The 14,514-nt window shown below is 41.7% G+C and overlaps 1 long non-coding RNA gene across 1 annotated transcript; it reads right to left on the bottom strand.

Annotated features, from left to right (window-relative positions):
* Window positions 1–5,073: 5,073 nt before the first annotated feature.
* On the bottom strand, window positions 5,074–11,426 carry LOC116090336. Its single transcript, XR_004118655.1, has 3 exons — window positions 11,279–11,426; window positions 8,286–8,364; window positions 5,074–5,282 (listed from the first exon to the last, which is right to left on the bottom strand). It is a non-coding gene; the product is annotated as an uncharacterized LOC116090336 (long non-coding RNA).
* Between the last annotated feature and the right edge of the window lie 3,088 nt (window positions 11,427–14,514).

Raw genomic sequence — 14,514 nt, 5'->3', positions numbered from 1 at the left:
ATGATGTTTGTGCAGGAATAGAAGCCCTGACTAAGACAAATTGGTACCAGCATAGTGGGGTATTCCTGTGGCAACCTGACCATGCAGGTTTGCATTACTGGGACTATCGATGCTGATTAGTTGGAGCTAAGAAATTAGCAGTGATTAAGAAGAGACTAGCATCACTGAGGTGACATCTTCTGGGAAGTGTTTTCTGAGAGCACAAAGAAGCTGTGTTCCAGAGATAGCAAAGGTTGTACCTTGTGTGCAGCAGGACTTGATAATGTGTAAGAGTCACCCAGGTGGTACTGGTTTTGAAGGCATGAAAGGGTCATGAAGAACAGCTGAGGCTCAGCACAGTGAGAGGCCGTGGAAGGCCATTGATGAAGGGGCAGCCTCGGTTTGCAATTGATCGCCCAGGACTGAAGGGGTCATGCAAAGGAGATGAGGCTTGGCACCATGAAGACAGTCTATGAGAGGCTATCAGTGAAGCCTAGTTACAGCAGAAGACAGCAGTGTTTTGGAAATGTCAGTACAATACAATGACCACCAAGGACAGCAGCAGTGGAGTACAGGCATTTGGAGCCTAAAAGACAAGGTGTGTGCTACAAAGGGCAGAGCTAGAGAAGTGACCTAAGCCCTTACAGGAGCCCAGAAGATTGTGAGTGGATCCCAGACATTGTATGGTTGGAGTTTGATTTTTGTTTTTGATTGTGACTGTGCCCTGATATTTCTCCCTCTTGAAGGAAGAAAGTATTTTAGTGGAGCCCACAGTTAAAAGACTTTGAATTTTAAAAGATATTGGACATTTTAAATGGATTGAACTTTTAATATGTAAAGACTGTGGAACTTTTAAAATTATTTAGATCTTGGGGATGAATAAGAAAGTAAGAATTGAGGCTTAATAGTGATGTATTTGTGTGTCAAGTTGACAAGGGGTCAATTGTACTGGCTGGTTTTGTGTGCTAACTTGACACAGGCTGGAGTTATCACAGAGAAGGGAGCTTCAGTTGGGGAAGTGCCTCCATGAGATCCAGCTGTGGGGCATTTTCTCAATTAGTGATCAAGGGGATGGGACCCCTTGTGGGTGGTGCCATTTCTGGGCTGAAAGTCTTGGGTTCTATAAGAGAGCAGGTTGAGTAAGCCAGGGGAAGCAAGCTAGCAAGGAACATCCCTCCATGGCCTCTGCATCAGCTCCTGCTTCCCGACCTGCTTGAGTTCCAGTCCTGACTTCCTTTGGTGATGGAACAGCAGTGTGGAAGTAAGCTGAATAAACCATTTCCTCCCCAACTTGCTTCTTAGTCATGATGTTTGTGCAGGAATAGAAACCCTGACTAAGACCACCAGTCATGGCCACCAGCATAGTCTGGGGTCTGTGACAGGCATGTTACAGTCTCAGGTTTACAGTGGTCTGAAAGTGTGTTCATGCAACCTTTCTAAGTTTTTGCTCTTGTGACACATTTGATAAAGTGCATGGTGCATTCAATAACTTATTGTAAAACTGGCTTCCTGTGGCTAGGGAAATGATTCAGGGGATAGACCACCTGCCTTGAAGTTCTGAGGACTGGAATTTAGATCCCCAAACTCAGGAGGCAGAGTCGGGGTCCCTGGAGCAAGCTGGCTGGCTAGACTAGCTGTCATCTCTGTGCTCTGAGACTTTATTTCTGTAAATAAAGCAGGGGATGGACTTCCAGAAAGGCACCCAGCATCATCTTCAGCCCCTCACACTTATGTACATATGCCCACATGCATGTGAACATGCACACACAAACATGTACCATATGTACAAAAATAAGTAAATAACAAAAAATAATCATTTGTTAAACGGTTTTCCCTTACTGTGTGGGGAATTATGAGCATGTTTAAGGCTAAGCTGTGATCTTCAGTGTAAATTTGTATATATTAAATGCATTTTTGGTTTGTGATGAGTTTATTGTGGTTTAATCCCATTCTAAGTTGAAGAGAATCTATACATCTCCCAAACATTTTCTGAGGTTAACAATGTCTGTTAGCTGCAAAAGGATAAACATCTCATCCATGTTTTAAGCTCATTAGAAACATATGTACACACACACATACACACAAATGTGTATACACACATATCTTAGTAAATATCTGCTAACTAAAGAAAAGTATTTGATCGAATAGGAGATGGAAAAACTTGAATTTTCTGAGACTGCTTTTAAGTCTCTGTAACCATTGGCTAGTTATCTACTGGTTCTACTTTACTGTGTTTGGTTTGCTTGTACAAGAAATAGTAGTCAAATACTTCACAAAGCTGAGAAAGTAAATGGTGCCCTGCAGATCTAAATATTTCTCACTGATTCATTGAAGGTGAATAAAGCAAAAGTCTCTAAGTGACCTCAACATCCTGCTATGTGTTCAACTGTGTTCTACCACAGTGGATGCCCCCTGCAAAGCCATATGCCCTAAATCTTCCTTGACTGTGCACTCACATTGGTGATGACTAAGCCTGTGAATGTCACCAAGGGATTTTGAACATACTTGGTGTCTCTCAGCCCAGGAGAAGTGGCTTAGAGTCCTCAGTGCCAGTGAGCTGTCACCCTCCCTGAATGTTTTACGGGCCTTTTAAAAGGGTGAGTATGCAGGAATGATACTGGGGCACTTGTCAGTGTCTCGGGGAGCTACTTCTTGGACTGAAATCAAATTGCAATGGCTTGATGCAGCCTATGGAGGCTTTAATATCAGCCCAGTCCATCACCCACCGAGAGCACTATTAATAACCGGGTAAAAGCCTTTGTGTATAAGCTGATTCCATTTACAGTTATATCATGTCAGACAGATGTCAGGGTTCTATCTTGTCTTAGTCATTATGATGGCTAATATGATCCATACAGGATAATAGATGGGGAGGGAAGAATTATGGAGTTAAAAAATCAATCAATGCTTTCTCATACATTTCTGGGCTTTTGTGGCTGGTTAAATCATCAAAGACTCAAGATTGATTTTTTCTTTTTTTTCTTTTTTTTCTTTTTTTTCTTTTTTTTCTTTTTTAGCTTCTCATAGTGTGCTACTTTTCCCCTCCTCTCTCCTTTTCCCTTTCTATCCTACCACCCCATCCCTGCCCCTTAAACATGTAGACAAGAGTCAAATTGTTCCTCTGGATAAATACAGAGATGCACTCTGCCCCAGAGGGAAGATTTATCACATGATGATGGCAGAGCTGAAAAGTTGTGCATGCTACTGTACAGGACAGGCAAGATATAGCAGATGATAAGCAAGAAGCAGTTTGTATTTTCTTTCAAAAATAAAGTCATTTTTACTTGATACTCTGTGTTTTATTTTCATCAGCTAACACAGAGGCTCAGTTTGTTTCTCCAAAGAAGATCTTCCTGTGATGTTTATACAGAGGTGTCTGTTAGCACGTGTCGATGTACACATTAGCAGGTCCTGTCTGTGGCATTGAGATGAATATGCTGCAGATCTGTCTGCATATTCGCCAAGGCCCTAAGACACTGCAATGACAGTGCAGATCAGCTCACAGGGGAGCCATCCGTTTACTGTTCCTGAGATGTTAAACTGCTCCAGATAAACACTATTAGAAAGCAGGTAATTAGATTTGAGCAGGGTATTCAAGAGGGCCAAAGAGAAGGGACTAGAACTGAATAAATGGTACCAGGCATATGGTGGTGCATGCCTGTTCCCTTTGGCCAGTGGAGGGGCCTTCTGGGTGGTTGAAAAACTGGAAGAGGTGTGCCTGAGGCTGGCAAAATGCCTAGCACAGCACAGAGCTGTCTGCTTCTGCAGATGGAGAGCACTTCTTTTGGAATAGCCTCAGCTACTTGCATAGTGTGTTTTCTCTTCCTTTGGAGTGTAGAAGCAACAGCCTTAGGCTACTGGACAACCCTTGGAGTGTTCTTTACAGTCAACCATCACATTTACAAATTGCCTTTTTAAAAACTCAGATTATATTGATTTTACCATATAGTCTGTCTCCTGCTATGACCCAATTTGATAAATATTCCAGTTCATCACAGTCTCTTCATCCTCATGGCCACCACCCTATTCCAGGCTGCCATTGTCTCCTGATTCACTAACCTTTTTCTCTCTGGTGATTTTACAGCCTATTCATCAAAGTATACCAGCCAAAACAATCTTAAAAATTGTAAATCAGATCATGATATTCTCCTGCTTAAAACTCTTGGATGGCTACCCAGAACTTTTTTTTAATCCAAAGCTCTCACACTGATTTAGCAAGCCCTCCATAAAGTAGCTCTTTCTAACCATTCTGACCATATTGACCACTCTTCCCTCAGGACGGTGTCCCAACTGCCCTGTTAGTCCCTAGTCACACAGACACTCCCATTTTCTCCTCCTTGAATGTTAATTGGTCAGCTTTTCTATGATGAGAATATCAGAGTTTAACTGTGACATCTAGTCACTTTCCATGACAACAACTGATTCCAGTATTCTAGATAACTTTCCACATTCCTTCACTTACCTATTCTATCTGCCTACCAATCATTTGTCTGTCTGCCTGCCCATTATATATCTAGCCATTCTCATCCCAGATCAGTCCTATGTTACCCCAGTACCCCCACCCCCAAACACACATACACACAAGAAGGAAAGCTCTATTGGAACACAAGCTTGTGTCTTTTGTCCTGAATTGCATCTCCCATTACATCACATGGTACTTGATACATAGACACTTGGTACCTACAGCATGAATAAAGCAATGGACAAGATGAGAGGACTTATGAAGGAAGAAAGAGTGAGCCATGTTTCTACAGAGACTGGAGCAAGAAAAATAGAATGGCAAGAATAGAACTTGATATTTAGTGGGACCAGATAAAATGAAGTTTTGGAGATGGATTCCAAAGTCATGCCAACGTTGGGGTTCCATATCCAATATTCTCCCGCACTTTCTTTCTTCCCTCCATTCCCTGCTGCATCTCTTTGTGCATGTGTGTCTATCTTATGTGACTTGTTTGAAAGTCTGATGATGCTAATAAAGTTGCTTAGAAAAAATGTTTTTACCGAACAAAATAAAATATCTAAAATACAAAGTAACCGATTATATTAAGGATGCTTATAGAGGATATGCTGAAGTTACAAATTATATGTATTAATAGACTAGCAATGTGAGGTAGTTATGAGTATAAATGAGATACCTGCAAAAAAATGATGCTGTGGCATCTCCTTTGTTATATTTGGTCACAGTTTAGGCAATGATGCATTTACTTAGAACTGAATGGAAATGGTCTTTTCTTGCTCACGTTCTGGGATGTTCTGACTCTGTGCATTGGTTCAGTGTGGCTTTGTTTAAAGTTGTGTTGCACCTGGGGCAGAAACAGAGGCAGGTTGGCAGAATCTGCACCGAGGCAGGAAAGTGATGGTCTGCATGCATCAGCCGAAGCACAGCTCTATGAGAACACTTGGATGGTCTGCATGCATCAGCCGAAGCACAGCTCTATGAGAACACTTGGATGGCCTTGCATGCATCAGCCGAAGCACAGCTCTATGAGAACACTTGGGTGGCCTCAGTCTTAGAGATTGGGGATCTCAAAGGAGTAGAGGAGCTAAGGTTGCTCCCTTGATCCAGATCCAAACTTTTGTCTCTTTTAAGAGTGAGCTTCTCGAGCTTCTGGGCTAATCCACTTATCAGTGAGTGCATACTGTGTGTGTTCTTCTGTGATTGGGTTACCTCACTCAGGATAATATTTTCTAGTTCCATCTATTTGTCTACGAATTTCATGAATTCATCATTTTTAATAGCTGAGTAGTACTCCATTATGTAGATGTACCACATTTTCTGTATCCATTCCTCTGTTGAGGGACATCTGGGTTCTTTCCAGCTTCTGGCTATTATAAATAAGGCTACTCTGAACATAGCAGAGCATGTGTCTTTATTACATGTTGGAGCATCTTCTGTGTATATGCCCAGGAGTGGTATTGCTGGGACAGAATACCCAAGATACTAGTCACAAACCACAAGAAACTCAAGAAGAAGGAAGACCAAAGTGTGGCTACTTTGATCCTCCTTAGAAGGGGCAACAAAATGCCCATGGAAGGAGTTGCAGAGACAAAGTGTGGAGCAAAGACGAAAGGAAGGACAATCCAGAGACTGCCCCACCTGGGCAAGCCCTCCATATACATGAGATACCTGCATAACAGGTATAACAAGGAGAATGCAGTTAGCCCGTCCACTGGGACTCCAGATTGCCACAGCATCATCTCATGACCCATCCTATATACAGTCACCAAACCCAGACACTATTGTGGATGCCAACAAATGCTTGCTGACAGAAGCCTGATATAGCTGTCTCCTGAGGGGCTCTACCAGTGCCCGACAAATATAGAGGTGGATGCTTGCAGCCAACCATTGAACAGGGTCCCCAGTGGAGGAGCAGGAAAAGGACCCAAGGAGCTGAAGGGGTTTGCAGCCCCATAGGAGGAACAAACAATGCAAACTAACCAGTACCTAAGGACCTTCCAGGGATTAAACTACCAACCAAAGAGTACACATGGTAGAACTCATAGCTCCAGTTGCATATGTAGCAGAGAATGGCCTTGTCAGTCATCAATGGGAGGAGAGGCCCTTGGTCCTGTAATGGTTCTATGCCCCAGTGTAGAAGAATGCCTGGGCCAGGAAGCAGAGTCGGTGAGTTGGTGAGCAGGGGGAGTAGGGAGGGGATAGGGGATTTTCAGAGGGGAAACCGGGAAAGGAGATAACATTTGAAATGTAAATAAAGAAAATATCCAATATCTCCCGGAAACACCCTATCACATCCTCCCCCCACTGCTTCTATGAGGGTGTTCCTCCACCCACCTACTCACTCCCACCTCCCCACCCTCAAATCCCCTACACTGGGACATCTATCGAGCCTTCATAGGACCAAAGACCTCTCTTCCCACTGATGCCTGACAAGGCTTTCATCTGCTACATATGCAGCTGGAGCAATGTGTATTCTTTTGTTGATGGTTTAGTCCCTGGGAGTTCTGGGGGGTCTGGTTGGTTGATATTGTTGTTCTTTCCATGGGGTTGCAAACCCTTCAACTCCCTCAGTCCCTTCTCTAAGTCCTCTATTAGGGACCCCATGCTCTCTCTGCTAACATCAGCCTCTGTATTTGTAAGGCTCTGCCAGAGCCTCTCAGGAGACAGCCATATCAGGCTCCTTTCAGCATGCACTCCTTGGCATCCACAGTAGTGTCTGGGTTTGGTAACTGTATATGGGATGAATCTCCAGGTGGGACAGTCTCTAGATGGCCTTTCCTTCAGTCTCTGCTCTACACTTTATCTCCATATTTGCTCCTGTGAGTATTAATAACCCTATTAAAAATGGAGTACAGAGCTAAACAAAGAATTTTCAACTGAGGGATATCGAATGGCTGAGAAGCACCTACAGAAATGTTCAACATCCTTAGTCATCAGGGAAATGCAAATCAAAACAACTCTGAAATTCCACTTCACACCAGAATGGCTTTAGTCAGAATGGCTGAAATAAAAAAAAACTCAGGTGACAGCAGATGCTGGCAAGGATGTGGAGAAAGAGGAGCACTCCTCCATGACTGGTGGGAAGAATGCAAGCTGGTACAACCACTCTGGAAATCAGTTTGGTGGGTCCTCAGAAAATTGGACATAGTACTACCTGAGGACCCAGCAATACCACTCCTGGGCATATACCTAGAAGACGATACAACATGTAATAAGGACACACACTCCACTATTTCAGAGCAGCCTTATTTATAATAGCCAGAAGTTGGAAAGAACCCAGATGTCCCTCAACAGAGGAATGGATACAGAAAGTATGGTACATTTACACAATGGAGTACTACTCAGTGATTAAAAATGATGAATTCATGAAATTCGTAGGCAAATGGATGGAACTAGAAAATATCGTCCTGAGTGAGGTAACCCAATCGCAAAAGAAAGCACATGGTATGCACTCACTGATAAGTGGATATTAGTCCCAAAGCTCCAAATAAGCAGGATACAATTCACAGACCACATGAAGCTCAATAAGAAAGAAAATATTTAATAAGAAAACAAGAAAAAAAAAAGAGTGAGTTTGTCTTTGGGAAATTGTGAGACAGTCCTTTTCTGTTCAGATATTTGGGACTTCCTGTTTCTCAATAAAGAGAAGCTCAGGAGGTGGCTTGATATAGCATCTCTCTGCTTCTCCTGAATCATGTTTATTCTAGAACATATTAACATGATAGAAGGGAATGCTCTGCAAAACATTGTATGTGTATCTGACATAAAAGGATATGTATCTGACATAAGAGATTTAGGGCAGTACTCTGGAGCACTACCTTTATATATAGAATGTATAAGCACTTACAGATGGGACCCATTCATCACATTTATGATCTATAGACTCTGCCCAAAGTAGTTTCTTTTCTTCTTCGTTGGTTTGAGATCTGTGAAGTACATGTGCAATTGATCAGAGTTGGTTATATGAATGGGTTGCCAGTTCCCACTATAGAAAACACCAGGGCAAGACACACTCCTATTAAAGATGTGTAGCTTATTGTTTGCATGGATGTCCTGAGCTCCATATATCAGAGAGCTTTAACAGAATGCAAATTTCTAGAATGTGAAATGCTGAAATTAATGGTGGCCCTTCTCCAAGTATTTTTGTCCAGATTAGCATTGAAGTTTATAGTTTGAGAAACTGAAATGGTCACAAGTTTAGCTCATGGTAGATTTGTTTTGTTTTGTTTTGTTTTGTTTTGTTTTTTTGGTGTTTGGCAATCCAAACCAAACCAAACCCAACCAGGATAACTTGAACTTAGTTACTGGATGATTCAAAGGGTGGTAGAGCCTGGTGTATTGAATCAAAGAGGCAAAAAGCTTAGACATCCTTTGTAGTGTCCCCCCCCCCCATGTGGTGCTCATCAGTTGGTTGGGAACCAGGAAGGGTTTCTAGGGGTGACTAATTCTAATGCAATTGTGATAGATCTGGGCTTTGCGGCAACTTTTCAAGTGGAGTTGAATGGCTTTGGGTTGTTGAAATAAATCCTACAGTGTAACTTGTCAGACGACATCTTATTTTATTAAGCAGACAAATTGGAGTAGAAATCAAGAGCATGGAACTCCTTGCTAAAATAAATCAGCAACGATTCCCGGCGGGTTTGGAGTAGAAATGGGGGTAAGTCTTACAAGTCTACCCTATGACATCTGACAATCAAATTAAACCCAGCTGTAACCTCTACCACCGTAGCTTGTCCCTTCCACCCACTTCCAGATAGCTACTCTACGTGATTCTGATAAGTAGCACATGGTCTCCTGGTAGGGACTCACCAGAATATGCAATGGAAATCACAAAGGTATGTGTATAGGCTGGGTCTTTTTGCTTTCAGTTTGGATAGACAGTGTGGTATGCTGGGAGGTTGTCACTTTTGGGAAAAGTTCTTTGTCACCTGCTCTACTCCAGCCCAGCTGGCTGGTATACATTCTCAAATGGCCTTTCAGGCTTTAGTAATAAGAAATGGTCACAATGGGATGTGTCGGGACAATGAGAGTTTGATTCCCTTGACCGGAAGTAAGAGCTAAGCTTGCTGCTGAGGCTATGGCTCAAGTTTGCTACAGCTAGCATCGCTTCCTCTGTTTCCACTCCTGGGTCAAATGCTTATTACCCTTTAAGGCTAAACTTTTATAAGTAATTAGCAGTTGAATCTTCCCTGGGCTCAATTCTCTTATCCATTTTCTAACCAAATTCCCATTGAAATCAACCACTAGGCTTATTGATTTAATTTAAACTAATTTAATTTTAATCGATGGTTTGCAGTTGCCTTCACTGGAAGTTTAAATTAAGAAAGCCCCAAATGAAGTAAACAAATGGATTTGCTATTTCACAAATATTTACCTTTAAAATGGTTAGTCTACTTGTGCCCATAAAGAAAATGAACCTCTAAATTTTACACAGCACAAGAATCAACCTGGTAATCACTCAGAAAGAATCAACCCTATGTGTGCCCCCTGCTGTCTAGAGTCCTGTTCTCCCTGTTGAGAGTGATTGGTTTAAGAATGATTTCCCACAAGCTGCCATATTAAACCTTCATTCACCTTGGAAATAAAGTCAGGGTGGGAGCGTCTTTGTCCAGAGAGCAGAATTCTGACAGCACAAACGTTTCTTTTCGAGTTGCTCACCATGACAACCATGAAGCCCTCATTGGCTTTAAAGACTTAGGAATAATTCTAAGACTGGACTTGCCTGGGGTACACCGATCAGAACTGACCAAGACAAGCCCACTTTTAAAATTCTGTGTGGCTGTCCTCCCTTTTGTTTTGAGTTTAAATGTCTTTCATCCTGGCCAGAGCTGCGGCCATTTTTCTCCATGCTTGACCCAGCCATTTATCCCACTTTCGTTTGGCAGAAGAATAGAAAACAACATTTGCAGCATCCCTAAATTAATTATACTTTTCTCAAGCTAAAGGACTGTGACAGAGCCCCAAAACAGCAACTGAAAACTAATTCCTTAAAAGAATATGAAAAAAGGAAGTTGTATAAGATGGGGTAATTAATCTTGCAATAAAAATAATTGTTTACAGTTAAAATTAATGTAACATGCATTCCTCAGCAGATAATAAATTATGGACTTTCTCATTAGCATTTGAATTGATTTCCTCTAATTTCTGAGGAGCACATGAGCATGTGACTAGATTAAGTTTAATTGGACTACAGCTGGTGCTGATTGTAGACACAGAGGGTGGGGGCTTTGCTGACTGATTGGCTGTCTTTCTTTGAATTTTGTATCCATGGTCTTTCTCTTTTTTTTTTCCCTCTTTTTCCACTGTTTTTACCCTTTACAGGTGATACATATGGCTTTAAAAAGCAGTTAAGCAGAGATAGGATTGTGCTTAGGATAATGGCTGCCCATGAATTCCTATCAAGAACAACCCAGTTTGATATATGTTTATCACATTTGATATTTATTATTACTTTTCTTATATAAGAATTATTATTATTATTGTTGTTGTTGTTGTTGTTATCACCAACAATTAGCTAATTAGCTTTTTAGGCATTCACTATGTACCACAATTCTATTAAGCACTTCGTGTGCAAATTTTTGATCTTCAGGGCAGTTTCTCTGTATGTGTGTGTATATATATATATATATATATATTTTTTTTTTTGGAGTATAAACTAAGGTTCAGAGGAGTAAACTAATTTATTATCAGAGGAAACACAAATGGGTATGGGACAGTTGAGATCAAAATGGCCAACCCCCAATTCTATGAAAGCATACTCTTAGCTACTTATTACTCCAATTACTTAAAGAATCAAGTGGTTTAATTGTTCTGCTGGAAGAGAAAAGAAAAATGGCTTACTCTGTAGTCATGGCTAAGCATCAGGACAGGTGGAACAGCATCTTTAGGAGATGGCAAGCAGCTAATCAGGGGTTAATTTACAGCTGATGAAGAACTATGTGGTCACCATGGAGATAGGCAGGGCCTCTAATAGGCTCATAATTAGAAAAAAAAAGCATGAGTCCAATTAATATTGGTCTATTATTGGGCTTGTGTGAAGAAACCAATATTTCAGAAAAGGCAAGAAGAATTGATAAGGCCTCAGTTCTGTTCTTCTGGGGTGTATCTGATTATAGCTAAGAAAATTAAAACAAAAGAATAATTGCAGATTTTTAGCTTTATAATGCAATGTTTTCTCTTAGAATAAATTTCTCACTTAAATGAAGTAGAACTATTTAAAATGATTTGAATAAAAAACTCCTCCAGGGAACCAGTGGGACTTAAGTGGTATGAGGCTTTGTGTCTTCCACATGTGAGGCCTTAGCACCTACAGGAATGGTTCAAGCCTTTTGTGATATCTACAGACAGGAAGAACAGCAACTTTGAGGGAGGGATTCTCTTAGCAGTTGATAGACTAGTATTTAGTGAATTTAATGGCTTCTTCTGGGCTACTGTGGGTACTGAGTCTACTCTGTCTTGTCACATTGTTGGTTATTTATCATAGACTATCTCCTGAACACAGGGCCCACTTTAAGTGTAATAATTACAGGGAAGTATAGGGATTATTTATCATTATAACCAAAATTTTATTTTATTTTGGCTGGAAGGATATATACCTCAAAAGACGTTGCTTCCCTTTTCTTTACGTAGTTTGAAAAGCTGGAACTGCCATGTTGCTTGCATGGGAGCTCTTTTGTTTTGTTTAGGTCTGGCCTGCTGGGTTTTCTTGGGAATTGCATGCACAGGCATGGGTTGACAGTTATTTGCTGGAGTAGAGGGTAACTACTGAAGAAAATGATTGGCTACACCACTGAAGAAAACGATTTTCCTCACCCTTCAGAAGTCATTGACTGTCAATAGCTTCTCATGGGGAGAAGGCTTCCTGAACCCTTTCCCTATCCATGATGCAGGGTTGACAGACCCAGTCTTCTGCCAGTAACCACAGTTACTGTGACATCATAGGCGCAGTTGTCACGTGACACCCAGAAGATGGTGTTTCATAGAACTGCTTCCAGTCTGGCTCTTACATTCTCTCTTCCCCCTCTTCTACAATTACTCCTGAGCCTGGTGGGATATTCCTGATAGTTGTCCCATTCAAAGCTGAACACTCAGTAACTGCTTATTGTCAGAGCTTTGGCCAGTCATGAATGTCTGCACTATCACCCACTGCAAAGAGAAGCTTTTCTGACAGGGGCTGAGGGCAGCTCTTATCTGTGGATATAAACACAGTGTTTTCTATTTTTAGGAAAAAATGGATATTGAACTTCTGCCTTGTCTTCTTTGCCATATGTATTTATGTTGTACTCTGTGGGTTATTCATGAATTTGAATATTGATATAGGTAGCTCTATGGATACATGAGAGGAGACTGAGAAGGTGTGCTCTGTCAGGTTACATTTCTGCTATTTTGGAAGGGAACATTTAGTCAAGAGAAGAACTCTAGAATATTGAAAACAGAATCTTGTTTTTTTTAAAAAAAAGAAACACACTCACATGCACATCTTCATTTTGAGTCTAGTCCCCGCCCCCCCCACCCCGTCTGCTTAAGTATTACCATAACAAGGAGATAACTTAGGTGAAGTGTTAGTATGTTAGTTGAATACATGTGATCCATAGAAATGCCATGGAACTGTCCTGCTTACAGGCCTATTCTGAACCATTGGCTTTTTATACTTTCATATATATATTATTATTATTATCATTATTATTATTATTATTGCTAAATTCTTAAATACTTTTCCTCCCCTACACCCTATTTGTTCTTCCCTTGGTTTTAGCTGCTTAAAATCCATAGTCCATGTCCCTGGCCTCCGCTTTATCTTAAGCTGAAATATAGCCCCCCACAAAACAAAGCGCCACGTTGTTGTAGGCTTGCCTTCTCACCTCATTATGGTCCAGCAGAGCATGATGTCACACTTGACCTGGTACCAGCCTGCCCATAAATGACACAGCCTGTTCCCCTCTTACTTCCTGGCTCAAGCACCGGGGAAGGGGTTTAGTATGAAATTCATGCCGTGATGACAGATTTAAAAGTTGCTACAAACTCTAACAGACAGCAAGTGTGGTTTGGAGACATACATGCAACAAGCACAGCTCTCTTGTATTCTGAAGTGATGACATTCTTCGTTTAAGGAGTTACGTTTATATAGCTCATTATCGTAGCCTGTCTACGAAACCAGGGTGGTAGGGCGAAGGGGAAAGAAGCTTAAATTGGATATGAAGACATTTACCAGAAGAATTTCCCCAATGTTAATGAGCAGCTTAAGTGCTGCACACATGTGTAGTAATGTAATTGGGGTTGATGCCTTCTGGGGACTTTGAAGCATTTCCTGCTTTTTTTGCCCATTGTATTTTTGGGGGTCGAATGAGCACCTTAGATTCCTAACACTTTGGCTCTGAAGATCCACATGGTGCTACATTGTAAATCTGTAGACAGCCAACAAATAGAGGTCCAAGCTCCAGCTACTCTGGTTTGAGTTTTTCAGGCAATTAAATGAATGGCACTTTCTAAATGTGTCTGGGGGGAAAGTGTAATGTGTTCCAGAGAGAATTTACTAGAATGGGGCAAGGAGGTATTGCCTCTCCACATGAGGGAATTTTCCTGGAAAAGAAAGAACAGTTGCATCTAAATGTCTTGAGAATTTCAGCGAGCAGCACCTATCTCCTAGGACCTGGGACAGTCATAGTCCGAGCCCTCCCTGGGAACAGGCGCCCCAGTTCCCACACGGAGTGAGCATGCCTGGGAACAGAGAGGTTGTGTGTCTGAGTATGTTCTCTTTGGTTGCTTTTCAACCTCTCGGGGCATAGTCATGTCCCTTCATCAGGTGAGGAGCAAGAAACCTATCCAAGAAGGCAGATTATCTTCTTGTGAACCATCTCTGGGTTTCTGCAACCGGGGAAGGACCACTCTAGGAGGCATGGGTGTCAGGCTGGGGTACCTGGCCATTCAGTTGCTGCCCAATGCACCAGTGGGTGGAGTTTCTGGTAGCTTGTGCTTGTTATGCCTCCAAGTCTAGGTGAAGTTGGTTACGACTGGCTAGAATGTAAGAGAAGTTGTATGGAGCAGAGGGAGGTCGTTGATTTAGCAGAGCAAATTTA

This window comes from Mastomys coucha, unplaced genomic scaffold, assembly GCF_008632895.1.
Source record: "Mastomys coucha isolate ucsf_1 unplaced genomic scaffold, UCSF_Mcou_1 pScaffold15, whole genome shotgun sequence".
In the NCBI taxonomy this organism is placed as follows: Eukaryota; Metazoa; Chordata; class Mammalia; order Rodentia; family Muridae; genus Mastomys; species Mastomys coucha.
Note: the sequence above shows the minus strand (reverse complement) of the source record. Positions and strands in the feature narration are given on the sequence as shown.